The sequence below is a fragment of the Furipterus horrens genome, unplaced genomic scaffold (assembly GCF_987537825.1).
Source record: "Furipterus horrens unplaced genomic scaffold, mFurHor1.1.pri manual_scaffold_5, whole genome shotgun sequence".
Classification (NCBI taxonomy): Eukaryota; Metazoa; Chordata; class Mammalia; order Chiroptera; family Furipteridae; genus Furipterus; species Furipterus horrens.
In genome coordinates, this window is record NW_028327175.1 from 57,928,041 (window position 1) to 57,954,562 (window position 26,522).

General features: G+C 35.1%; 1 non-coding gene across 1 annotated transcript; it reads right to left on the reverse strand.

The window, feature by feature from the left end:
- Positions 1-5,672: 5,672 nt before the first annotated feature.
- Positions 5,673-5,777, reverse strand: LOC150008679 (U6 spliceosomal RNA). The gene has a single exon (XR_016511511.1). It is a non-coding gene; the product is annotated as a U6 spliceosomal RNA (small nuclear RNA).
- Positions 5,778-26,522: the final 20,745 nt, after the last annotated feature.

Sequence of the window (26,522 nt, forward strand, 5' to 3'; positions counted from 1 at the left end):
CATGTTGAACATTTAACATGGTATATGAGTTATTATTATTATTACTATATTAACTAGGCAAAGATAGCTTTAACATAGATGGCTAGACCTATAATATTTAAGTCTTTAAATAGCTTTAAGTCTTGTTAAGCAATTTAAGTAGAGTGGAGATAAAAGAGATCAGAGTGTACAACTTTCTGAATTCTCGATTCTTAACAGCAACAGATTGTAAAAAAATGCTGGAATAAGTCAAATTTTGAAGCTCTATGTAAATTTTTGAAACGTGATGGTGATAAAAGCTTTCTTATTCTCAAGATAACATGCATGAAAACAATTTGTGATTCAGGATAGCAATACGGGTATGTCTTTAAGCCAAGTAACTCTTTGTGACACATTGTCCTTGCTTTCTAAAGTAGGCCTCATCTCACTTTTAATGTGTGAAAGGAGAGATTATTCAACACAGTGGTAGACACATTTTTGTTCTCAAGAATACTGCAATATCATTAATCTTCTGGCATGCCTGCAAAGGCGGGTTATGTGAATGCTAGTCTTTTGCAAGGCTATAAATAAAGTTTAAAGAGAGAAAGAGACAGAGAGAAAAGATGTTTTCCTGAAGCTTCTATTCCCACAGTACGGACCACATTAAGGGTGCAATAACTTACCGGTAATAACACTTTTAAAATCCTCTTTATGGGTTTTTAACATCTGTCTAGAAAAATCCAGCCTAAAAATAGAATCTGATCTTGTAACACAGCTTTCTTAAATTGGGTTATCCTAAACACTCTCCTCATTGAATAGTCACATATGACTAATTCAGAGCCATATTTCTGGGTACAGCAATGCTTTATGTTTATCACATGCTTAGCACTCCTGTAAGATACTGCTACATTAGGATGTGTGTGTGTGTGTGTGTGTGTGTGTGTGTGTGTGGCAGAGAGAGAGAGAGAGAGAGAGAGAGAGAGAGAGAGAGAGAGAGAGAGAGAGAGAGAGAGAGAGAGAGAAGTGGTTCCTTGTAGATGGAAAAGTTTCCATAAAAATAATTTTTGCTTCTTTGGGTTTTGAAACATAAAGCAAGACAAAGACACAGAGTTGCTTTCATTTTTATGTTAGGAATTTAATTCTATTTGTGAGTCTAATAGACCCAAATCTCATAATTATACATGTTTAAAACTTGAGTCATATTTGTTTTCATTTGAAAATATTCTAAGGAATAATAATTTCATGCTAAATGCTGTTAGAGTATGCTCATAAGTTGTTATTGCACTTAATATAGACTTTGTTTTTCTGTCAGATTAGAATAGTTGGTAGCATTTTTTGGTTTTAGCAAAGGTCTCTTTCAGATAGTGCCTCAATCAGCAAAACTCCTGTTGACTTTGTGAGAACACCTATGAAATAATGAACATGCCAAAGATTGTTTAGACCTGTTTTTATTCTGACTTATGGAACTAAAAATTAAAAATTAATTAAAAACCCCAAATTGCTTATACTCTAATTTTGTCTTGCCATATATCATTGGAAAATTTTTTCATGTTTTGGAATTTGGGACTTCCAAATAATTTGTATGTGACAAACTAAAGAAACTGCAATTAGAACATCTTTGCTATTCAGTTTTCAAAAGATATGTGTTGCTAATTAAACATCAACATCTCTGACAGTTTTTCAGGTTGAGTAGACCTTTGGGTTTGGGACAGTCTGCGGACACTGCACACTCATAACTGGGCTTCTCATGGTTCTTTGTTGTGGCCTCTGAAGTTTAGAGGCATCAGGTGGGAGCTTAGCATGAGAGTCATTTCTCTCCCGGTCTTTGCATGTGGCTCCACTCTCACACAGCTCACATCTGGGGAGCTCATTACATTCTGTAACAGATTAGTATGAAACAGGCAGTTTGAATTCCTCATCCAAGAAGCACATAAGTAGAGTTCCCATGCTATTTGCTTAATGAGTTAGGAAACAGATCTGGGTCTTCTCCTCAAGACAAAGTAGAATCCTCAGGAGCCAGCCTGGTCTTTGGAAACCAATTCTTGATCATCATGAGGATGATGAGTGTTAGTTAAATATTAAATAATGTTTAAAAACTCATTGAAAATATAAATTTAAGGGCCACATTGTATGTCTAAATTGCAGAAGAACATAAAAAGAAAGGGAAAATAAATGCAACAGTACTTAACATTTGTGAACTTCTTATCATATATGGTTAAATACACGATTACCTCATTTATTACTTAAAATATCTCCATGAAGTGTATTTCTATTGGACAGTAAAGGAAGCATGCTATTGCGACATGTTAGATAACTTGTTTATGACTTCACAATTGCTAAGTGGTAGAGGCATGATTTGAATCCATGTTGGTCATATTCTAAAGTTCACATTCTTTACTCAACAAGGATCAATATGGTTGAGCCAGGATCAAGTGGTGAATAAAGTAAAATTTCATTTCAGTGGTTCCTCCCATTCCCTCCATAAACTTCTCCCTTTTGGTGGTCCCTATTCCTATCTACTGCTCCATTCTCACAGGTCTTATTTTGCCAATATCCTTGCTTACTTCCAACATAAATGTTAATTGAAAATGATATCAGTGAATTATACCTGATAGGTGTTTATATTTTGGTAAAAACAAAATACACTAAAATGCCTTTAGGATAAAAAAAGAATGTACTTAAGATATCATGCTACCTGGAGAGTGTTGGGGGACATATATGGGCTAAAAAGCTGTGTCTTCTCACAAAGAGCCTTGGAGCCTGGGGAAAGAGTGTTTTCTCCTTAAATATTTTATACAAATAAAACCAGTCAAAAATGAACAGCAAAGCAGATTGGAAGGCAAAAAAGGTTTACAAACTATAGCTTTAGGAGAAAAATGTGGTCAGGGCAGGGCAGAATAACTTCTTTGCTTCATACATCGGGGTGCTTTCTGAGGTTCTGAACTGATTACATACATTTGAGATTCTCTTTCTTCATTTCCACCTTATTCCATTCCATTGAAGACTGCATGGCAAGACAAGACTTCAGAACACCTACCCAGTAGCACATTCTTCTCACTACCCTTGAATAGAGTTGTTTCCTGCTCAAGAGGCTGACATTTGCAGTCCATCATAGAATAGTTACATGTTAGCTTGAGATGACGTCTGCAATGCTGATGATGACAGACAACTCATTTTTTTTCATAAATTTCATATTTACTGATGCATAAGTTAGGGAATATTAATGTAAACTTACTAACTTTTCAAATGTGCAGAGAAAAAAGTCAAGAAATAAAAAAAATCTGAAAAAATTCATAGAACAGAAAAACTATTGTTTATAAGCTTACTATTTTAACATACCAATTGCTATATGTTATAAACCTTCAAACATTTTTTCTGCGAATATTTATTAATGTACTTGTAGTCATAACATATTTAAAATTTTTGTTTCTTTCCTTTTAATAGTAATGCGTTGTCACTTTCTATGCCACTAAGCTTTCTTCATTAGTTAGGCTAATTTGTTTTTTTTTCAGGGATAATGGGCTATCTCTTCTTTTTTGGACAGCTTAAGTGGTGTCCTGTTGTACATCTAAATGCATAATGTAACTCCTTATAGGCTTTGCATAAATATCAATATAATCCAGCCACAGATTTTAAATATTAGAGTTATATAGATATTTCATTTCAGCTCTCAGAGAATTGTTAACATCATCTCCTTTTTAAATGTATTACAATTCTACCATTTGTTATACTTAAAAATGGATTATAAACAGTAGTGTTTAGAAAGAAGAGAACAAATACAATTGACATAGAACACCTAAGTAAATAATCATTGTTTAGATACGTTTACAAAGGTTGCTTCAATTCCTGCTATACATATTTTCTGAAAATTTCTTTTACACTAAAGAATGTCTTTGGGCTATTTGCAGCTGTTGTGGCCTGGCCTTGCCCCGTTAAGGGTGATCTGTGGAAGAGAAGGAGACAAATTTTGACACTGTCTCTTATCAAAGGACCACACAGTTGTTAGCCACTTTGACTCCATGATGGATAGTTATCTTGAGGTTTTACGGATGTAAGGCTAAAAGTTTAGAGGAAAACAGTGCAGATATCCAGTAGCTCCTTGTTATTGACACTTACTTGATAACATGGGGTTAATCAATCTTATCTATTGTTTTTAGCTTCAATTTTGTTTTCTGTTCAAACTTTATTTTTCCCACCTCATCAGATTGACACGCCAAAAAAAGATTTATCTGAGGCAGAAAAGATGAAAAGTAACTCCTTTCCATGTTAACTGATTTCACTAAAATTTTGAGTGCATATACTGGAGACAAACACATACCCATGTATAAGCGTATATGTTTTTAAAGTTTGATTTAATGAATGGTTGGAAAAAAATAGATATTATTTTTGGATGAAAAGTTGAATATAATAATCTTTATTGTTCTCAAATTATTTTGTTTGCCTTTTGAGAAGCAGAATATTATTGTTTATTGACCATTCTACTTCCCATGTTTCCTCAGTATTTGCCTTAGTTTAGTGATGGGCAACTATAAGATATTACATTGAAATATTTATTTGAATATCTAATTGAATTGTATATATGGTATTATTTAAGGTGAATAAATATGGTGAGTTTATATTTGGTTGCAAGCAATTGATGAATTTTTATAAGACCTGTTGATTCTTCCATGCCTGAATTCCTCAAGCAAAAAAGGAATAGAGGAGAAACTTTTTTTTTTAAATAAAATTTTCATGAAATTTTATTACCCAAATTGTTCATAGTAAGGCAGAAAGAATCAGAATTCTTGCAAATGTTTTTTAAATACTTGAAAACATTTTTTGTCAGCTGTACTGAGATGTAATTTACAAACAATGAAATCCACCAATTTTAAGACTGCAATTTGATGAAGTTTTGACAAATGTATACTGTTGTATTACCATTACTGCAATCATGGTATAAAACATTTCTATTAGCACTCAATAGTTCCATTGTGGCCTATTCTAGTTCCTACCATCCCTGTATCCTGTGGTCCTTGGTACTCAGTGAAGGGAACCTTAGATCACTGTTGGTGGGAATGCAGACTGGTGCAGCCACTATGGAAAACAGTATGGAATTTCCTCAAAAAACTAAAAATGAAACTGCCTTTTGTACCAGCGATTCCATTGCTAGGATTATACCCAAAGAATCCTGAAACACCAGTTCAAAAGAACCTATGCACCCCTACGTTCATAGCAGCACTGTTTACAATAGCCAAGTGCTGGAAACAACCTAAGTGCCCATCTGTACATGAGTGGATCAAAAAACTGTGTTACATTTGTACAATGGAGTACTATGAAGCAGAAAGAAAAAAGGAACTCCTACTATTTTCAATAACATGGATATAACTAGAGAGAATTATGCCTAGTGAAATAAGCCAGGCAATGAAAGACAAATATCATATGATATCACCTAATACAGGACACTAATGAACAACATAAACAAATGAGCAAAACTGAACCAGAGGCATGTAAACAAGGAGCAGACTAACAGTTACCAGGGGGGCAGCAGGGAAAAAGAGAAGAGGGGTAAGAAGGGGAAGGGTTTAGTAAAGGAACTAGTATAAATAACCCTATGGACATGTACAATGAGGTGGAGATTGACTGTGGGAGAAGGGGTGGGCTGGGTGGGGGGGGAGCAATGGGGGAAAAAGTGGGACAACTGTAATAAAAAAACAATAAATAAATCAAAAGTTAAAAAATATATAGATCACTTCATTAATTACTGTTATTTGTGAGCAAAGGCCATGCTAATCTTTTCAGTATTATTTCTGTTACAGTATGTGTAATGCCAATGTGATCCCTTGCAGAGTTTCCGGAAGCAAGATGCACTACATTTGCATTACTTTGTAAAATTTTTACAGCATTCATTTATTAAATCTCCTAAGATATTTGCAATAATGGATTAGAACTATATGAACCCCTTAGACATAGAAAGTGAGTAACTGCCCAGTTTTGTGTCAGGCCCAGCAAAGCATAATATTTGAGGTCCTGTCCTAGTCTCATGTCCAACTCCTACGTCTTTTTGACACACTGAGGAGTTAATTTATAATTAGCTTTCTTTAGTCACCTTTTATTTTGTTACCTTAAGGATACTTTAGTTGCTGAGCTTTGGAAACAAAATTTTGATTGATCCTATGCTTCAGCTAACTACTTTGTTACCTTAAAACAATAAAGTTCTAAGACTCCAAGAACTGTTGAAATACAGTCTATAAGCTGGAAGAGAAAAGCAAGGCAATTTAATTTATTTTTCTGGTTTGGCAAATGACTACAAAAAAGGAAACAGTAAGTGCATGAAAATTGCACTTATGACTGACAGTTTTATTCCATTATATGTGAAGAGATATAAAGTGTAAGAACACTGTCCGTTGTGTACAAATACAAAGCATAATTATTTTTGGTCACTATCTGTATACATTACTTTGTGTGGATAATTTTAGCCATATGGATATAACATTCTAGTTATTAGATTGGGTGACCATAAATGAAGCTAGAATACATGTATATTTCCAAAGAAGTTGGAAATAAATGAGAATTTGCTATAAATATTGTGTTGTACTCATGTCTTAAAGTCTGATTATATTATTTGGTTATTCACATTTGATTTGTTGTTTTAAAAAGGTTTTGCACTAAGGCAATATGACACTATTAGTATATCAATAATGAGATGTTAATAAAACATGGACATTTTACAGGATAGACTTCACAACAAATCTAAAAATGCATCACTTGCAAGACAAGTTATTTAGTTAAAGATGTGAAGGAGCAATACGTTTTGAAGAAAATGTTTTTTTAGTTTCTATATTTAAAAAATATATATCTCTACCTCTTTATCACTATTTATAAGCTACAGTTTCCAAAGAACCCTTAGAAATCCACACCATCTCCTTGGAAAGCACTAATAAAATATGTTAGTTAAAGAAGAGTGAAAACCTGTATTACCTTTCTTGGAGTTACTAGAAAAGGGGGTGAAATTTAAATTGCATTATTACTTGTTTACATATTGTAAAAAGCTTACTCCCCAAATCTCTCAGAGAGCTAAACTCTGTTTCTACTGATTTGAGACTAATAAGAAGCTCAAAGTGTTTGAGAATCTCAGAGAAACCTGACTCCCACTATTTTCCAATTAAAATGCAAGAGCTCAGAGGTATATGGTTTTATGCAGATAAATGTTGGGTAAATAGCTGAACTTCTGGGAATATTTGAACCCACATTATGAATCATGCACAGTTCTGTCATCTCTGGTTAGGAACCAAAGTATTTAGCTTTTCATCTGTATGACTGTCTTTTCTAGTCTCTTTGTCTTTGCTTTAAGCACATCTAAGCTCAGCGGCATGAAATGTAATCAAGCTCAGTGCTGTAAAGAATGAGAAATATTGAAAGGTGAACATAACTGCTAATATTTCATGCCGCACTTGCCCTTTGTGATAGCAGCCGGCCACCCAGATCAGCAGGATGGGCGTGAGCTACATCTGTTCTGTCTTTCCTAAACCAAGGGGCGTGCCTGTGGTTTACTGCTGCCACATGACTGGCATTGCTATTTCATAACCTAAAGGCCTTTCTTACTTCCCTCTTTGCTCCTGAAACCTTCAGTCCTGCGTGTTTTCTTTCCTTTTACCCTGACTCCTTAACAGCTGAACTACATAAATGCCAAGTAGTGACATGAATTCCTAAACAGAAGCTGCCATAAAACCGCGCTGCTCCAACCAAGAAATGCACATGTAGAGGCACATGACTGACAGGGCTCAAAAGGCAGGTTTTAGTAAATGACAAGTGTGAAGTGCTCATTGTTGCTCTAGTTGATAGAAGCTCATATTTACACAAAAAAATTATTCACATTCTGAACAATTCAGTGTAACTGGCAGCTTGGGGGAAAAAAAGACAAAATCTCTTAAAGATGAAGAAGACAGGAGGAGTACAAGAATCCAAAGCATTCTCTCACTTTGGAATATGTTGGCATCTTTTGATTGTATTTAAAACTGGGATTTTGGAGAAGAAGCAGGAAAAGTTGAAATTATAAATTATTTTTGTTAGGAATAAGAGAAAATAAGAAAGTGAAAAGAGCTGTTCATCTTTTATTTATTATAAGCATAATTCCATTCAGTGTTAATTAAATAAAATTCTAAAGAAGCACATTATCCTCTTGTATATTCTCATTGCCATTACTACAGAAAATCTGTGGCTACTCAGAAAAACAGGAAGGAAATACCATGTGATATCAACTCATTGTATGTGATCTATGTTATGATAAATGCTAATATAATATCACAAAATATATAATTTGAACATTGCTTTTTTTCAGTTAAAATAATCTTATAAAGTGTTGTCTTAAGAAAGGACATGACATTATTCTATCTACAATATGTCCTGTAATAACTTCTGTCTTCTACTATATTTTTTACTTCTACTGGTCAATAAACCACGTAAAAAAACAAAAAAAAAATAAATAATTAAATAAAAAGAATTTTAGAAATGACCAACTCTGAACCTTTTATTTAATAGATGAGAAAATAGGTCAAAGAGAATAAATATGTATTCCTTTTGTGTGACAATTTGGTTATTTTTTCATCAAATTCTTTCTTATCCCTTCCTTGCAATTAAGTATGACCTTGTGACTAAGTTCTACTTAATAAAATTCGGATAGATGTTGTGTGCTTTACTCCCAGACTAGGCCCATCAGAAACTCTCTGCTTGATTGTCCAGGCTCCTTGCCTGTCTGCTGACCTGGAGTGAAGGACTCAGAAGCCCTATGACTGATATGGCTTAAAGAGAATGAATTCTGGATTCTGGAGTCATTGCGGGCAAGGCTATATAGGACTGTTGTATGAGTGAACTTATTTCTTAGGCTATTGGAGTTTTGAAGTATACCTATTATATTAATTAGTGTTACTGTCTCAAAAATATGCATTTGGAAGAACAAGCTTTTCTTTTAGTGTCCAGAAAATAAGATCAGAGACTTAAAAGTAGCAGTTGCAGCAGTAGGAGAAGGAATACTTCTTCAAACTGCCTAATCATTAACTTGTCTTGGAATGGTGAGTTTCATTCTTTGTCCTTGTCTGACACAACCACACCTTCAAGTGTTTCTTCCTTTCCAGTCTCACTATTACAATACTCTACTAGACTTTCATCATTTGGATTTCATCTTTTAGCAAAAGCCTCTTAACTGGTCTCTGAGTCCTTAGCATGTCTGTCTTCTAATTCTCATCATGTACAGATATGAGAGTAATTCTGCTTAAAGAACCTCCATCAACTTTTGTCTAGAGCTGAAGTGAGGAATTGGAGGCCTTGGAATATATATGACCTTTAGAGAGGTTTTGCTTGGCTGATGTGATGTGATTTTTAAAAGAACAAAACAAAACTTTGTTGTCAGTATTTAAAAATTGAGATAGTAAAAAAATCCAGATTTTTGGCTTCTCTTGACAAACAAATAAATGGTTTGGCAGGGCTGGGTCCCCATTCTCACATGGAAGCTATCAGCTGGAGCAAAGACATGCACTTTACAGTTTGTCCTGAACCCTACTATATTAGACAGGGTTCTCCAGAGACTCATGTGTGTGTATATGGGGATAAATAATGTGTATGTGTGTGTATAGATATAAAACATATATATATATATATATATATATATATATATATAAAACATATATATGTGTGTGTGTGTGTGTGTATATATATACACACACACACACATTCATGATATATGTTATACACACACAGATTTACTAAAAAGAATTAGCTAACATAATTACAGAGGCTAATAAGTCCCAAGACCTGCAGTTGGTAAGCTGGAAGTCCAAGAGAATACAGTGTATGGTTTAATTTCAGTCCAAAAACCAGAAGGGTCGAGGCCCAGGAAAGTTGATATTTTAGTGTGAATCACCTTTTGTGACAACATGGATGGAACTGGAGAGTATTATGCTTAGTGAAATAAGCCAGGTGGTGAAAAGAAAATACCCTATGATCTCACCTAATACAGGAATCTAATGAACAAAACAAACAAATGAGCAAAATAGAACAAGAGACATAGAAACAGGGAACAGAAAGACAGTAAACAGAGGCAGGGGGAGAAGGGGGAAAGAGGGGAAGGGTCTAGTCAAGGAACAATTATAAATGGATAACATGGTGGTGGTTGACTATAGAAGAAGGAGGTGGGGGACAGGACAGGGGAGAACAATGGGGGAAAATGGGACAACTGTAATAGAACAACAATAACAAAAAGAGTAATAAAGTAATAAAGTACAGAAATAATAAAAACATAAAGACAGGTAAAAGCCCTTTTCTGAGTTCTAAGGCAGTCAGGCAGCAGAAGGAATTCCCTCTTGCTCAGTTGTTTTGTCTATTCTAACCTTTATCTGATTGGATGGGGACCACATTCATTAAGAAGGACAATTTGCTTTACAGTCTACTGATTTAAAGGTTAATCTCATCCACAAACACCCTTACAGAGACACCCAGAATAATGTGTGACCAAATAGTTGGCTACCCTGTGGCCCAGTCAAGTTGACATAGAATTAATCAGCCTACCATGCTATGGTCCCTCGTGACTTATCTTGCCTACTTTGCTTACTTTTGTTACTTCTTAAACCTCTATAGGTATTGAAGTATGAGAATGGCATATACATTTCATGAAGATAGATTTTTTTTCACTGCTATATCCTTATTATTTAGAATAGCACATAGTAGGCACTCAATATAGATTTACCTGTTAAATCAATAAATAAACATGACTGCTGGTCTATAATAATTATATTGTTATATTTCAACTAAACACCCCAATTTATCCACCATGAGGCATTAACATACTTTTACAACCTGATCTCCCAATTGAGGAGGAATAAGCCAATCAGACTATAGAATATTCTAGGAAAAGCCATATTTTCTTCTACTTTTGTCATTTGCTTCTGCTGCTTACCTTACCATGAAAATTTTAGTTATCCTGTCTAATATTTAACTCTTCCCCGTTAAGTTCAGTCATTTTTTCCTCTTCAGTAAAACCTTCTTCACCATTTACACCAGAATGTTCTCTCTTTTCTCTGAAATCTCATGATACCTTCTACCTGGATCACTCTTACTTCTTCTTAGTCATATGCTGTTACATATTGCTACTTAACTTCCACATGAGTCGTCGTCGGCAGCCGTCCGTCTCGAGAGACGATGGCGTAGCTTCTTGAGAGTCTATCTGCACCGCCGAGAATGGCTGTGCAGTCCGATTCGGGAGTGACAATCCCTGCCACACTTGTTACAGGTGAAGGCAGATGGCCGTTGTTGCTGCTGTTGACGCTGCTTCCGCCTTGATCTTTTCTGGGCCGCCTCCTCGTTGCGCGCAGCCTCCGCGCGTGACGTACCTTGTCTGACCGCGAGCCTCCAGGCTAGGCGGTCGTCTGCTTGAACTTCCCATGTGTTGAGATTGATGGAGCATTGTGTCATGTCCTTTTTGCAGATGTCTTTGAACCGCAGTTTTGGGCGCTCTGTCATCCTCTTGCCTTCTGCTAGCTCGCCGTAGAGGAGGTCTTTGGGGATACGGCCTGCATCCATTCTTTTGACATGGCCGAGCCACCTGAGGCGTCTCTCACTAAGAACTGCATGCAAACTGCTCATATTGGCTCGCTTCAGCACCTCGGTGTTGGGGACCTTATCCTGCCAGGCGACATGCAGGACGCGTCACAGGCACCTCATGTGGAAGCTGTTGAGTTTCCTTTCGTGCCTTGCGTAGGTGGTCCACGTCTCGCTGCCATAGAGGAGAGTGCTGAGTACGCAGGCTTGGTAGATGCGCAGTCTGGTTTTCTCAGTGAGAAAACCACATGAGTATTCTAGTTACATTGAGGAATAGTGACAAGTATTTGTAATTTCTTGTAAAATGCAATGTCTTGAAAGAAAATGGAGATATACTAATTAGGTCGTGGCAACCAAGATAAGTGACTTAGCAAGAATATAATCTATTTACCACAATTTCATTGATCTAATATTTGTTGCTCCACTACTACCCATCAGGTAGTGTGCTAAAAGCTTTGTACACATTATCTCATTTAACCTCAAAGTAATCTTTAAAGAAGTTACTATCATTAGCCTCATTTTGTGCTGGGGAAAACATAAGCTTAGAGGAGGCAGCTGATTTGCATAGGGTTCCAAAGCTAGGACATGAATGAGTTGGAATCCAAACTCATATAGTGTGACGTTAGAGCCCAATATCTTAAACATCATGATAAACTGTCTTCCCAGATTTATGTGTATTTTATAAATATGGCAGAGAATAAGTAAGTCAAAATATCAGAGACAGCAATAAAAAACAGCAAAGGAAGAAAAGGTAAACTATTTGCAAAGTCAATAGTCAAAGTTGTTAAATGAGTGGAATTGAATAAAAGTAAAAATCACGAAATTACACAATACCATAGTCACATACATTATAGGAGATATTAAAAACACAGCACATAATCTTTGGCAAGAAGTTGAGACACAACAAAAGAAAATGGGGGAAAACTTGTAATTACAAGGAATACGCTATTGCTGTCTTAGATAATAATGTATTATAGGTACAGTTTCTGTTCCATTGGTTTTCAGAGATTCTCTAATCACATTCACAGATTAAAAAAGCTGAACACATGGAAGCAAAAGACCATGCTATGTGATACTACAGTACTCAGTATCTGGCACATTGTAGGTACTGAGAAACATTTATGGAAGGAAGGAAGTCAGTGGCCTGATAGGAAATTAAGACAGTAATATCAAGATTTTTTTCCAGATGACTTTCCTCAAATATAAATGGAAATTATGAGAAGACAAATCTGGGTTTAAATTCTTAGAGGTCCTATTTCTGAAAATCTGAACATTAAAGAATTTAAATGTTGGCTGCTTGATATTTGGTAATATCTGGCTGCCTCGATGTGAGTGATATTTTGCTCTTTCACAAATGTTTTATTTTATTCATCAAGTTCCAAAATCGATATTTGACCTAATGTAGACATGTGTGGGAAGGAATGTTATTATGTTGCCTGGCAGATGAAATCTAAGAAGTGCAGAGAGTTATAGTATATTTTAAAATGGCATTTTTTTCTTTCCCTCACAGTACATCAGCAATGTTGTCTTTCTTTAGTTCTGGGGGAGGAGTGAGGTCTCTAGCTAATTACTCCGCCTTGTAAAAGTCGTTCTTAGGAAATTTCCCTTTCCTTTAGCATCTGTCTCATAAAACATATAATGCATTTAAGAGATCAGGGAGTTAAATATCATAGTTCCATCTTCCCTGGATAACATAGTGTAACATTATTAAGTATGAAACAGTGGGATGCTCAGTGATAAGGTCACAGAGCTTGGGGGTGGATGGAAATCTGTTCTCTAAGCAGTAAGAAACCTGGTCTTATCTGGTTTTAGTGACTAAAGCTGCATCTCCATCTCAGTAAATAGAGAGAAGAACCTACTAACATGCTGTGTCATTTAAAATCATAATGACAAAAGTCCAAGCTCTCTGTTTATCATGTATGTGAAATGCATTGAGATATGCTAAGAGCTTAATATTGAGTGCAAAAAACAAGTCTCTGAAGATGCAGGGGGTATCCTGCCTGTTTGAAAAGTTCAAAGCTAAGTGAAAGTGAACAATTTATTGTTTAAGTAAACATATATGTGTCATAAAGCAAATGAATGAGTCAGACACAATTTAGGATCAGGATGATTTCTGAGGAAAGGCTACATCAGGGCTGGAGAGGAGGATGAACATCCCAACATATCTAAATATTTGCTAACGTTTTATTTCTTGGTTTGAAGAGAGAGTTTATAGCCTTCATTTATGTCCTAATAAATAAATGGACAACAAACAACAAAATTTAGAAGGGTCATGCATAAATAAGTGATGGTAACACAGTATGAATCAAATATTACGATTAATCTAATTCTGTACCTCAGGCCCCAAAACAGATAAGCTAACAAAGAAAAACAAAAGCATCATGATTGGAATAAGTATATCACTTTCTAAAATGGAGCTCTGAAGGCGAAACTATCATTTTTACTTAAAAAAAGAAAGAAAACCAATTATACTCTGTTGTAAAAACAAAGGTTAAATATTTTAAAAAACAACAGAAGAAAAATAAAATTACTCTTCTCCTTTAGCAACTGTCTCAAAAAAATTTTTTTTTAAATAGTGGTTCTCAAAACGAATATGTACATGTACAAGTGTGTAAACACACATACGTGCACAGAAATCATTTGCTGTTTTTTCTCTCCCTTTCATATACAAATATTTATGTAGTTCTGGTAAAATTTGACACAAAGCTGGACAACATAGCTTGTATTTTAGATGACAAGCCAACACCCAAAGAATCTTGAACTTAGTGCTGATAACAGTTAAAATGAGTGAGATAAGGCACATGAAAGGTGTGAACTATTGCATTACGGCTATGTGGACTCCTAGATTGAACTATAATTAAAAGTTGAAAGTAATTATATTGGCCCAATATCCTATTAGTCTATATCTTTTATTTCTGAGTCTTAGTTTTTAATTCTGGCAACTGTTAAATATTTAAAACATTTTTGTATTACATTTTGTAACACTAGAGGTATATTGGATTAAAATATGAATCTTTTGAAAAACACCCTTTCCTTGTCTTAAAAAAAAAAAAAAAAAAAACTCAGCCTGTATGAATACCCACAATAGATACCTAGTATTTTGGAGTATGTCTGTGATTTCTAAACAAAGAAAAGATAACTTGTAAGAAAGGTAGAGGTAAAGAGAAGAGTGCTCTATCTTTGAATAGCTAAAACACAGGGAAAAGGGAAAATAAGAAAAACTAGGACACTGATGAAGATCACAGAACATATTTGCCTTTTGTACAGAGATGGGGTAATAAGTTTCTAGAATAATGGCTTGGGTGAAAAGGAGTCATGCTGTCTCCTAACAATTTTCTACAGGGTTTGAAATCATGTTGCAGGTCATATAATCTATGCCTGAGTTTATTTGAAACTTTGAACTTTCTTTTCCTGAACTTTGATTTCAAAGCACAGAAATCCTGACAGAGATAAAAATAATGTGGTTTTAATTTCCTCTTTATGTAATATTAGCAGTCATTAAAAAATAAAAAAGCTTTAGAATCCAAGAATGCTTATCACCCCTGAGTGATTGGATTGTCTCCTTGGAAATTGTGCAACTCAAATATCATGATGCATATAAAAACAACATCTAATTATATTCTAGAAACATTGAGAATAATTTAGAATAACTTAATGGGGACATAATAGAAAATTCAATGGGTCTCCTTTACTGAAAATTTTGATTGAATTTAATAAATAAGTCCATTGAAAATTTACTTTCTTTTTTGGTTAAAAACAAATGTTGTTCTATTACAGTTGTCCCAATTCTTCCCCATTGCTCTCCCCTGCCCAGCCAACCCTCTACTCCCATAGTCAACCCCCACCCCATTGTCCATGTCCATGGTTCATTTATACCTGTTCCTTGACTAGACCCTTCCCTTTCTTTCCTCTCTTGTCCCCCACCCCCTTGGCTCTGGTTGCTGTCAATCTGTTCCTTGATTCCATGCCTCTGGTTTTATTTTTCTCCATTGTTTGTTTTGTTCATTAGGTTCCTGTTATAGGTGAGATCATATGGTATGTGTCTTTTGCCACCTGGCTTATTTCACTTAGCATAATACTCTCCAGTTCCATCCATTCCGTCATGAAAGGTAAGAATTCCTTTTTTCTTTCTGCCGAGTAGTGTTCCATTGTGTAAATGTACCACAACTTTTTGATTCACTCATCAACTGTCGGGCACTTAGGCTGTTTCCAGTACTTGGCTATTGTTAATAATGCTTCTATGAACATAGGGGTGCATAGGTTCTTTTGAATTGGTGTTTCAGGATTCTTCAGGTATAATCTTGGCAGTGGAATCATTAGATCAAAAGACAGTTACATTTTTAGTTTTTTGAGGAAATTCCATACTGTTTTCCATAGTGGCTGCACTAGTCTGCATCCTCACCAACAGTGCATTAGGGTTCCCTTTTTTCTACATTTTCACCAGCCCTTATTTGTTGACTTGTTAATGATGGTGTGTGTTGTGGTATCTCACTGTGATTTTAATTTGCGTTTTTCTGATGGCTAGTGATGTTGAGCACCCTTTCATATATTTATGAGCCGTCTGTATGTTTTCCTTGGAGAAGTGTCTGTTCAGGTCCTTTGCCCATTTTTGATTGGATTGTTAGTCTTTCTGGTGTTGAGTCCTATGAGTTCTTTAGATATTTTGGAGCTCAAACCCTTGCCCAAGGTATCATTGGCAAATATGTTTTCCTATATGGTTAAATCCTTTTTCACTTTGATGAATTTTTCTTTAACCATGCAGTAGCTTTTCAATTTGATGTAGTCCCATTTGTTTATTCTTTCCTTTATTTCCCTTGCCCTAGAGGATATATCAGTGAAAATACTGCCACATGGGATATCTGAAATTTTATTGCCTATGTTTTCCTCTAGGACTTTTATGATGTCATGGCATATGTTTAAGTGTTTTATCCATCTAGAGCTTATTCTGGTGTGTGGTGTAAGTTGGTGATCTAGTTTCACTGTTTTGTATATAACATTCCAGTTCTCCCAACACCATTTGTTGAAGCGGCTATTTTTATTCAACTATATGCTCCTGTTCCTTTTGTCAAATATTAGTTGACCTTAGAAACTTGGGTTTATTTCTGGACACTATATTCTGTTCCATTGATCTATGTATCTGTTCTTATGCCAGTCAGTAACAGACTGTTTTGATTACAGTGGCTTGGAAATATAGTTTATTATCAGGTATTGTGACCCCTCCTACTTCCTCAAGATTGTTGAGGCTATTGGGGTCATTTTTGGTTCCATGTAAATTTTTGAAATACTTGTTCTAAATCTGTTTAATTGTCATTGGTATTTTAATAGGAATTGCAATGAATCTAAAGATTGCTTTGGGTAGTATGGATGTTTTAATGATGTTAATTATTCCAGTTCATGAACATTGTATATGCTGCCATTTATTTGTATCTTTGATAATTTCTTTATTCAGTGTTCTATAGTTTTCTGAGTACAGATATTTTACTTCCTTGGCTAAATTTATTCCTAGGTACCTTATTTTTCTCATTGCTATAGCAAATAAGATTTTCCCCTTATTTTTTGTTTCTGATATTTCATTGTTGGTGTACAAAAAAGCCTTCAATTTTTGATCCCACTATTTTGCCAAATTCACTTATTAGGTTGAGTAGGTATTCTGGTGGAGTCTATAGGGCAGTGGTTCTCAACCTCCCTAATGCCGTGACCTTTTAATACATTTCCTCATGTTGTGGTGACCCCTAACCATAAAATTAGTTTTTTGCTACTTCATAACTGTAATTTTGCTACTGTTAAGAATCGTAATGTAAATATCTGATATGCAGGATGTGTTTTCATTGTTACAAATTGAATATTTTTAAAGCATAGTGATTAATCACAAAAACAATATGTAATTATATATGTGTTTTCCGATGGTCTTAGACAACCCCTGTGAAAGGGCCATTCGACCCCCAAAGGGATCGCGACCTACAGGTTGAGAACTGCTGCTATAAGGTTTTCTATGTACATTATCATGTCATCTGCAAATAATGACAGCTTTATTTCATCCTTTCCTAGTTGGATGCCTTCTATTTCTTTTCCTTGCCTTATCACTGTGGTTACAACTTTCAAAACTATGTTGAATAAAAGTGGTGAAAGTGGACACCCTTGTCTTGTTCCTGATCTTAGCGGGAAGCTTTTAGATTTTGCACATTCAGTATAATGTTGGCTGTAGGTTTCCTGCATATGGCCTTTATTATGTTGAGGTATGCTCCCCCTAGTCCCACTTTGCTGAGTGCTTTTATCATAAATGTGTGCTGTACATGATCAAATGTTTTTTCAGCATCCATTGATATGATCATGTGATTTTTGTCTTTCATTTTGTTTATGTAGTGTATAATGTTTATTGATTTGCAAATATACCATCCTTGGTTCCTTGGGATGAATCTCACTTGATCATGGCATATGATCTTTTTAATATATTGCTGGATCTGGTTTGGCAATATTTTGTTGAGTACTTTAGCATCTATGTTCATTAGCTATATTGGCTTGAAGTTTTCTTTCTTTGTTGTGTCTTTACTTGGTTTTGGTATTATAATATTTAAAATATTATTTACCATATTAGTTGAGTCTTTGGATCTCTAGTTAATATTTTAAATTTTAAGTTTGTTGTTTCTCAGGAGGAAATAATAGAATATAAACAAGGTAAGTTCATGTGTAATGGTGTGCCTACCAGAGTTCAGTGCTTTATAGAATGCATTTACAGTTTTTCTTTAAAATATTCATTTTTTCTGTTATTCTATATGTTAATAAAATTGAGAGAATAGTATAAATAAAATAGCACCAGTGAAAATGCATTTTTCCAGAAACCTTGTACATTAATACCAAAAAAGTGTTCTTTTAGTAAAAAGAACATCAAATAACATGAGATGTGATATATATATATTTTCCTTTTCAAGTGGTAGACTTTTTACTGATTCAAACTCTTATAGCACTATGAATTCGAGGTAGCAAAACATTTATGGTGGCATTTAAGATTCATATTAACAATATCTGCAAAGATTGTTCTCCATATGCTTTATGTTCACTTTATATACTCCATGCTTAATTATATGGTGATTTATAATGGTGTAATTTTTAATGTGATTTTTCAGCCAAGCTAGCCTCTAATTTGTAGAGTCCCTCTCTTTTCTGTATGAATGGTTCCTGTATGAAACACAATTTCTCATTAAAAGTTCCCTTTCCCTTTAGCAGTCAGGATAAAATCTCTAATCAAGTTCAAGAAAAGAGCCACAGTTCAAAGATGTCATTGGGTCACCAAGCTGGTCTTAACATTAGGTCTGTGAAGAGAACTGTCAGAGTCAAATACTCCAATCAGCCATCAAACAAAGCAAACTAAATGAGCAAAAAGGAAGAGTGAGAGTTTTATAAAAGAGAACATAAAATTTCAATACTTGTTTCAGAGTCTTACAGTTTTAGTAACTGCTCCCCATGAACTTTCTGATGAGTACTTCCAGATATGCTAACCTCAGAATCCCATTGCTTTTTGGAGGCATCCAATTTTTACATCTAGTGACCTCTTCTTTTCATAGTATTTTATTCATTAGTATCCTCCTCTCTTCATCTTCTTCCTTCTGCTTTTTTTCCCTATAAGTAGTACAAAGTTTAGTCATCTTGTATGGGGACAAGATATCTTAATTTACACATTTCTACAGGATTAATGCTTTCAGAGGCTATCTTTCTAAAAATTCATATCATTTTTGAGATTGTAAGAAGACAAACTCTTTCCTGAGCCCTCATGAGACAATGTGAAAAAGGCTTTTATTGTGATTTGGGACGAAGTTCAACAAAGATGTATATTGCAGATGTCAAATCCAATATTTTGCTCCAGTATGTAAGACTCCCAGGAGCCTGTTTTGTAGGAGGAAAGAATAACAGGCTTACATCCCATAATGCAAATGTGAGAAAAGAATTTTGCCCATAATTTTAGCTTAACATTTGAGGAAGGAAGTTTCAATTTAATCTTAGAAAGTAGGTTCTGTCTCCTGTCTTTTCATAAAACAGCAGTACCATTATGAATTACATTTGACTTCATAATGTCCACAATGAAGTTTCTTGTTTTTGATAGGACCAAGTAAAAACAACAACAGAAAAATCCTTTGCATATTAGTGCATTTGAATTTTAGATTCCTGAGTGACAGTTAATGCACTTTAACAGATAAAGTGTGGCCATAATTCATGTGTAATTCATTATGATGTTCACCATCACCATATACTTTGTCAGTGGTCTTGACTGCATGAATTGGCCAGATTATGTTTCTCAAAAGGTAAAATATTTTGGCTACCTCTGTCCACAATTTTTAAAAAATATCAAACTGCTTCAGTAAATTGCCAGAATTCCTCATCCCAGAATGACATCAGGAAGCATTTAACCCTTACTTTTATAATTTCTGATGTCAGATTCTTCAATGAATATTTCCCTTTGTAAATTAACAGTCCATCTATTACCCATAGTATTTGAATGAGCCAAATGGCTTGTTTACAACCTGTTTAATGTTTGTGAATCCTGCCTCCTGATTCACTCCAAGTACTTTGTAATTATATTCCTTGAAAACAGATGCTTTTAATATTTAGCTTGAGTGTTTTATAAGTTATACAAATATTTTGTTTGTGGTATTTTCTGGTGCCACAGCCAAAATATTCTAGTCAACTTTTCAGATCATTTTATTATGCGGGGACATGGGGCAATTCAGCTTCTGAAGATTTCCCCCCAAAATGGGATCTGTCATCTTTATAATATGTTTCACTGCAAAGAATCAGATCCCAGCATTTTAGTTCTTTGAATAAATCATGAAAATATTTTGTCAGATCGTGACCAGCAATTTCATAATGTGATAATGTGGCTCTTGTCCTTGTGGCGCTTGTCCTGGTTCCCCCTTCCTTCGGTTACCAGGCTGAAGAGTTTTCCTCAAGCCTTCTAAAGAAGAAGGCCCAATTAAAACCACTCATTCTTGCACCACTAAAACCCCACACAATGATTTGAAAAAATACCCCTAATCTGAAGCTGTTAATACAACTGTAATTTTATTTCTTTAATATTGCGTATTGTAGGGTACTGCCAATCTATGAAAACAAACTGGTAATAGCACCATTTGAGAACCACCCAAGGTCAATTGTCCTCTTTTCTTTTTTCTAAATAACCTATTAAAAGACCCCTAGCAGCAGCAACAATAACTACGAAACCAGCAGTGCCAATTAGGCCTGGGTAGTAGTAGGAGTAGCCCAGCACCAGTCCCAGAAATACTCCAAACCAATAGTCTAGCAATTTTCCATGCCCAGGGTACTCGATCCAAGAAATGTGTTGGCTGTTCTGTTGAGGAAAAAGTCTAAGGCTTTTATAACTATGATTTTTCAGGACATGAAACTTTAAAGACCACTTTTATCTAATGCCATAAGCCTTATTGTTTTGCACTGAAGTTGAACTAAGAGTGAGTGTGCAAAATTTTGAAACATATTGACACAGTCTGAGTACATGTAGATATTCAATATTTGTAAGTTACCACAATTTTTAGAAGTATTGTTTATTTGAAATCTGCTACTTTTAAAATAATAAAACAACTATTTCAAACAATATTTCCTCTCCCTCCTTGATCTGCTGATCTCTTTTGTTTATATGCTAAGGTGTCATGTTTTATTCTCTAAGTGTTTATTCTATAGTGTGTTTTTCTCTAGGCCTTCATGTGAAAATTTGATCTGTGTTATGAAGTTCTTGAGGAAGAAAACACTGAATGCTGTGTGTTGCTTGGATACCTTGAAATACTTGATATATTACAAGGCATATCAATAAATAAGTGAAATAATTCCATATTTCTGAGGTTTTTACATATTCATGGTTGTGCAGATGATTTTACACTTTAGCTATTTTTGATCCACATTCTAATATTATCGTCTGTATTTTTAGTGCATTATATAAAAATGTAGTGTTTGAAATGGTTATACTGTGCATTATGCTGTTTAATCAAGTATTCTGATTGATAAATATTTATTGAGAATATCATTCATGGATTAATAACTTTCAGGAAAATTTTCTGCTATGACATATATTTTAATACTAACCTAAATTAAATGAAGTTAAACTTTAGTGATTCAAGAGATACCTCTTGAGTCTAGGTTGACCAAACCAGTAAAAGCAAGGATTATCTGCTGATAGAGACTTCTGGTTTGCAGAATGACAGGTAAGTTAAGCTTCTAATTCTGTCAATTAATTAAAAAAAGTTATTAAGTGATATAGAAAAGAAAACATCCAAATATGTGGTGATATTTGTATTTGAAAAATCTAAGAATATGAAGTTGGTAGTCATCTTTAATATTGTTCTAGAGTAAACAAGTAGCCCAAATTATGGTGCTGCTGCCTTCTACTATGGGCAATAAATTTTCATATATACAATTTTTAGTTTGTCTTCATATCTTCCTCCATTTTACACACTACATCAATCACCTACACTCTCTGCTTCATTTTTGAGAAGAGAAGGTAAGGTCGGGGGGGGAGAAATGTTATCTAATAACTTAGTTTCTAGGGACAGACTGTATTCTAGAAAAATCCTCTATGAAAATGGGGACATTATTTTTGAGCCTGACCACCCTGTAGAATAGTTCACCCTCTGAGAAAGGAGGATCTGAACCCCCCACATGTTCTCTTCTCATCCACATGCAAACTTTCCTGAGTCTCCTGACAAGAGAGAATCAAACCGACTCAAGAATTTGTTCAACAGAGCTATAAATTATTTTCCATATTTTTTCCTGACCATCCACTTTAATCCTATGGGAACCCTTTATGAATGAAATTATCCCAGGAATTACTGTATCTGAAAGTGAAAATAACAGAGGAGTATTACAAGGCAGACACACACAGATATTACCTATAGTATTGGCAGGTTAAGTCAAGATTTTCTTTCTTTAAAGCATAGAGGGAGATGGATGTGTAATCCCATTCTGTCAAAAATGCTGAAGATTTTCATACATCACTGTGTTTCAAAATAAACTGCATGCATAGTAGTGCTACATTAAACAAACATCCAGCACTGAATAGTTTCTTCACCACGTTGTGATGCTTTTTTATCTCTTGAAATAAGAAACACATTTAACTTGGTTTCTGTGATCATCCTGAAAATAATGCTCTCTTGTTTTGGCATGAAGTCGAAACATACATTTTTAATCAAGAAGTATGCTTTTCATTGAGAGAGGGGACAACCGGCACCTCGTGCTGACTTTAAAGCGGTTTTGTAGAGTTGTGGAGGGTGGACATGGCCCACTTCATCCACAGCTCAGTGTGCTTGCTGCTGACATCAGGGCTGGCTTAGACGAGTGTTACAGAGTGAGGTTTCCCTTACTTCTGACAAGCCTCCTCTCCCACCTCAGGATGAAAAAGAGAAATGGCATTTCTTTTAAGTGTGGATGCCATGTTCAGACTTATTCCACAGACTTTATTTTTGACTTTTACCTCCTGCACTGCTAATGGGAAATTGCCAAAAGTGTTGACTCTCTCTCCTACCCTCCTTCATTTTTTTTTAGCTAAATATATACAAAAAGTTTTATTGAAATGTGCCAAGTTCCAGCTCAGTATTCCTTAATACTGCACAAAGTGAGTTGCAATAAATATAGTATTAAAATTCTGAAATTACTGAATGTGCCCATTTTTGGAGTTAAATACCATGAAAGACATAAGGGAATTTACAGTATGCTTCAAAGAAGGGAAAAACACCACCTCCCAGTCTCATAAAATTTGGTAGCTCGGGGTCACTTCCTAATAGGTGCTACTTCCTCTATTTTAATAAAGGTATTTTAACACCTGAATTCTATGCCAGATACCATTGTCATTTTTTCCACTGACTGGCTCAACTAACTGCTAGTGGGGGCCAGACACTCTTCAAACACTGCTGCTGAATGCCAAACATAACTAACATGCATATGGAAGAAGCCAGGGAAAGCAGCACCCCCCTAATTATAGCCAAAGGCTCACAGTCCAGAGAACTCACAGGAACTTCTGGGGTGGATGGGGGTCAGGAAGCTCCTCCACCACGATCCCTGAATTGGCAGCTCTCCTTTCCCACCCCCATCAACACACAGTCATTTTTTGCCTGCCAAATCCTTGTCCAACCCCAATTCAAATCTATTTATACTTGCCTTTCCTATTTCTGGGCTCAGATGTTAGCCCATACGGTGTGTTGACCGGCACTAAATGTTACTGTGAGAGACCAGCGTTTGCCAGTTTTCTTGGTTGCTGACAGCAGGGAGACCAAGTTCTGAATATCTGGAGGGACCTTACTTAATCTTCTTTGCATAATCCTGGCCTCAGAGTAATGGCAGTGAGGTTCAATTTAAAGCACCACGTCTTCTGAAATTAAAGAATTTCACAGGTTAAGGGTTGGTGTTAGCTGGACTTCTGTGGATCTTCACAGTGGTCCCCAGACTGTAGTGTGTGCAAGAATCACCCGGCAAATGTATCAGGGGTACAGCTTTGGGACTTGACTGCAATGATCCTGATTCACTGGGAGAGGGATGAGCCCAGAAATCTGTTTGCAGTAGGCTCTGCCGGTGGTTGTGATGCAAGTGTTCTGAGGCCCCCCACTTTAACAAGCAATCCAAAGTCTACAATGCTCTCTCCTCAAAACACTAAGTTATGCTTCAAAAGTCAGGGGTTAGCAACACTTTAGTGTTGGAGTGCTTCTTTAATTCTGCTTTATTTAAAGCTTTGGAACACTGAACTTTGTTGTAGAAGCTTTATTTAAAATTCTGAGGTAGAATAACCCTCTTTTCTGAGTTCAGTTTTAACAAGAAATGTTATTTGAAGACTGTGGTCCCCAGTTTGTGAGGTCTGAGCATAAAAAGAAAATAAAACCCTACATGTTGGACCTTCTTATGTAAAACTAGACCTCATTCTTTTTAAGAGGTGTGACCTTGGATCATTAAAATTTTTCTGAAGAGAAGAAATCTGGGATAGATAGCTTTCCTGATAAAATGTGCAGTAGAAATTGTAAGCAGCTTATATAGTTCTCTATCCTTTATGCTGTTTTTTAAGGGAGTACTTAAATGAAAAGGAATGTTTTAAAGTTAACTCCGCTGAATTCTGTGTAGAACAGAGTGAGCAATCCCCAGGGTGCATCACTTTTGACACCTTCTCTTGCTTCACTATTTATGGATAACTTAAGAAAACATTGCCACCTTCTTTTTCTTAGGGATTGGGGTAGGTGGGTGATTTTGTGCTGTGCAACTGCAGGACAAAAGACATAGTGCATTTAAATAAAAAAATAAAATAATGAGGTTTATTCATATGACAATGCCAAGGAAAGTGAGTTCTTTGTTTCAGTCATCAGTTTATGGGTCTGTGTTTTCAGAGTAGATGAGCACAAAAATAAACACTCAAAAAGGAGGTAAAGATTGAGGGGAAGATGTGTAAGGATGTGAGCAGGGCAAGTAGTAATGAGACACCAAAGAAGAGCTTGTGTTTGGATTAATAGTTAAACCTAACTGTTGCTTCAGGACCTTCTGTGACTGTGAAAGACTGTGTAGGATTATGTGAAATTATTTTTTTTTTTCAGAGAAAATAAGCATTTAGATTACTAAAGGTATAAAACTCACATGATGTAAATTTTCTTTTTTGGATATATGCAAAATGTTAGGTAGCTCTTAAGCAATAGGAAAATAGTACAAGAAAAAGGCTTTTGAGAATGAATAATACTCTAGTGTCTATACCCATCCAAGCTCTTTGTGTAGCACAGCTCCCTTTTCTTATTCTTTACATACTCACTGGATTTACAAAACAATGCAAGGTATCCATCTGTCAATACATGTATTACACTGTGTGATGAGATTTGGTCAGAGAACAAGGTGCATCTAGGTAAAGAAAGCTGTTAGAAGAAATAATAGCATATTTACTAGCAATAAAAACAGAATCTTCAGTTACTATACTAACATCAACTAGAGTCATAAAACTGAAGACTTTAAATATTTTTATTAACAGAAATGTCACCCACATTGTGCTATGGAAAGAAATGAAAATAAATGACCTCTAGGTTTCTTAATAGTTTTAAAGAAATATTTTGGATGATACAGTGTTATATATAATAAAAGCTTCTTATACTTGATTACAACCCCCAATTTAACATGTTTTCCTCATGCAATGCTAGTTTATACCAAAGGCAATTTACACGTAACTGCTAACAGGTATTGCCCACCAATTAATTTACAGGTGTCAATTGCTTTTCATTTTTAAAGGGAGGTTATGAAGTCAACAGTTCCTGTTCATTGCTCTGATATCGCATGTGACACCTGGTATGCAATTGGCTCACAGTAATGGCCCCATTCTGCAACTTACTCTAACAGAACTCTGTTATGAGCTATCACAGATACATCAAATATTTAAAGATGCTCATTTTCCCTTCCATCTAGTGTGTATTATAAGGTAGTTGGATACTATACTAAAAGCATATCTCTCTGCCTTCATAAAGAGTTCTGGAAAGAAAGCAAAAGACATTTAAAGCATCAAAGAGGCTGATGAATAGGGATGCCAGGATTTTCAAATACATTTAGAGACAGTATTGTCAAGCTTGTTTTCTGAGCCATGATACTAAAGATAGTAGGAGCCAGCAAAGAAAAGAACTCTGTAGAAATGCAAATCTCCTCAATGTTGAATCTATTAATCCATTGCACACTTTCTTCTGAATCATACTTACTCAGATGTACAGACAACAAGAAGTATTTAGAATATTTGCATAATTTTAAACACACAGTTCATAAATTATTTATTGGTTGTGGTCAAATGAATGTTAGCTATTTCATAATTATCTTTTATGTAAAAGGTTGCCTGGTTTACAAAAATATTTCAATGGCAATTGAATATCTGTAGCTTGCTTTAACAGTGCAAAAAATAAATGGTACTTAATTATGTAGTACTGATGAACATTTTACTCATGTTCGAAAATTCTAAGAAAAATTAGACTAAATTTGTAGATATATTTAAATGAACA